Source organism: Periplaneta americana, chromosome 9 (assembly GCF_040183065.1).
Source record: "Periplaneta americana isolate PAMFEO1 chromosome 9, P.americana_PAMFEO1_priV1, whole genome shotgun sequence".
Taxonomy (NCBI): domain Eukaryota; kingdom Metazoa; phylum Arthropoda; class Insecta; order Blattodea; family Blattidae; genus Periplaneta; species Periplaneta americana.
Window position 1 is genome coordinate 109,782,086 of NC_091125.1, and position 2,752 is coordinate 109,784,837.

Consider the following 2,752-nt stretch of genomic DNA (forward strand, 5'->3'; position numbering starts at 1 on the left):
AGGAAAGAGATAAAGAAAACGTACAAATAAAAGAAATAAGATGAGAGAAAGAAAGGAAAGAAGAAAGAAGAAATTAAGCAATGGATTAAGAAAAAATAATTAATAAAAGAACTAGAATGAAAGAAAGAAACGAAAAACAAGGAGTAACAATGGGGTAAAGTAAGAAAGAAACATATTAATGAGAAAGGAAAGCAGAGTAAAAATAAAATAAATATGGAAGAAAAAGATACAAATAAAGGGAAAAAAACAGATAGAACAACATAACTGAAAAGAAACCAGGAGAAAAATCAAGTGAAATAAGAATAATTTCGAGGGAAAAATTGTTCCGGGGCCGGGCATCGAACCCGGGACCTTTGGTTTTACGTACCAACGCTCTACCAACTGAGCTACCCGGGAACTCTACCCGACACCGATCCAATTTTTCCCTCTATATCCACAGACCTCAAAGTGGGCTGACAACCGTCAAGCAACCAACTTCGAGTGCACACTATCTCCGTGTGACTTAAATTGTGGTTTTCTGTTAACGAACAGTGACGTGTATTATGCAAATCAAGATTTCAGGTATAACTCCCTGTAAAGTTGATTTGAATAATTTCGAGGGAAAAATTGTTCCGGGGCCGGGCATCGAACCCGGGATCTTTGGTTTAACGTACCAACACTTTACCAACTGAGCTACCCGGGAACTCTACCCGACACCGATCCAATTTTTTCCCTCTATATCCACAGACCTCAAAGTGGGCTGACAACCGTCAAGCAACCAACTTGATTTGCAAGTGAAATAAGAAATAAATAAAAAGAAAAAGAACTGAATAAGAAACAAAGGGGAAAACGAATAAAGAAACACAGCAGCAAGAAAAAAATAAATAAAAGGAAAGGATATGTAGAGGGACATAACAGGAAAAACAAGAAGAAAATAAAATGAAGAAGTGAATTAAGAAATCTTACAATTCATACATCCAATACGCAGTAAATTCACAACGAGAACACGCCATACGCTTGATTGCACACACATTCATAATCATGTCAAACTTTTCATCCTTCCGATACTAATATGGGACAACTTTCACACGAGTTCATTAAAATACACATTTCAATTACGCCTTTAACATGTAGGCCTACATTCTAGTGACTACAAATCCAAAACGATCATCGAACTTGGTATACCTTAAAATAAATAACATGAATGCCGCACTCATTCCACACGTACACAATACTCAAGAAACTGGAGAACAATCAATATAGAAGATTTTCAACAAATGTGTTGCATATAAGACTTAGAATCTCTCACACAGACATTAAGTACAAATATTTTACATTTTATCAATTTTAACAATTTATATGTATATGTATATATATTATGTATGTATGTGTATATATATGTATATATGAGTAGTTTAATATCAAAGACGAACATCTGTCGTCTCCATAGTTTTGATCTAGAGGCACTTTTTTGTTTCACAGTGTTCTTTGTTATATTTTAAAACAATTTATTTTTATAAATGTAGTGTTAGAGTTTGTATATGGTTTCACCATAACTGAAAAAGGCATGAAAAAATGTATAAGAATCCACATTATCTAAATTTCATCTGAAGGTCAGATGTCCGCTTTTGATATTAAGCTACTCACACACACACACACACACACACACACACACACACACACACACACACACACACACACATATATATATATATATATATATATATATATATATATATATATATAATAGTGACATTTAACAAAATGTACATGAGTTCTATGTAATTTACATTCACATTTTATATTTTTATATTTCACTTTTCGGCAAGTCGACGAAACAACACAAATTAGTCAAACTGAGCATTTCTCATACCAATATCAGATTTTATTACATATAACTCCTGATTAATTATTCAAATCATTGTTATGCTTATTACTGTGAACACCTTATTGGACACGTTTAGATTTCGTTGTAACATTTTGAATATCTGATGATGCCGTATAGGCGAAAACGTTCATAAAAAGTCTTCTGTAAGATGTATTGGTAAATAATAATTTTGCAAAAAATGATAAATCATATGATTGAAAACTTTAAAATAAACTTGTAATCATGAATTAAGAAAGAAACAATTAAGGAAAAAAAAAGAGTAAGTAAGCAGCTAATTAAAACGAAGAACAGAAATAGAAACACAAGAAAGGAAATAGGAGGAAAGAAAATGAAAAGTGAAGTGGGAAAGAAGTAAATAAAGAAGAAAAATAAGATAAATAATGAGGAAAAATAACAGAAAAACAAACTAGGGAAAACAAGGACAAATGACAAAGAAAAAGTGAAGTATGAAAGAAGGAAATAAAGACAAAATAAACGAAAGAAGTAAAGAGAAAAATGGGCAGAGAAATGAAGCAGGAAAAACAAAGGGAAAATGGAACATAAAATTGAAGAAAGGAGAAAATAAAGAAAAAAAAGAAAGAGGAAAACAGGAAGGGAAACAAATTAGGGAAAACAAGGACAAATGAAAAAGAAGAAGTGACGTATTAAAGAAGGAAATAAAGAGAAAATAAACGAAAGAAGTAAAGAGAAAAACGGGCAGAGAAACGAAGCAGGGAAAAAAAGGAGAAAAGAAAGAAAATACACCCAAAGCTACACTACACATTAGAAATTGAAAACAACAAATCCATAAATTTTCTAGACATCACAATAACAAAAGTCGACAAGAAACATACATTCAAAGTCTACAGAAAAGCCACAACAACAACACACATACATAACACATCC

The 2,752-nt window shown here is 31.9% G+C and overlaps 1 non-coding gene across 1 annotated transcript; it reads right to left on the minus strand.

Moving 5' to 3' along the window:
- Positions 1-323: 323 nt before the first annotated feature.
- Positions 324-396, minus strand: TRNAY-GUA (transfer RNA tyrosine (anticodon GUA)). The gene has a single exon. It is a non-coding gene; the product is annotated as a tRNA-Tyr (tRNA).
- Positions 397-2,752: the final 2,356 nt, after the last annotated feature.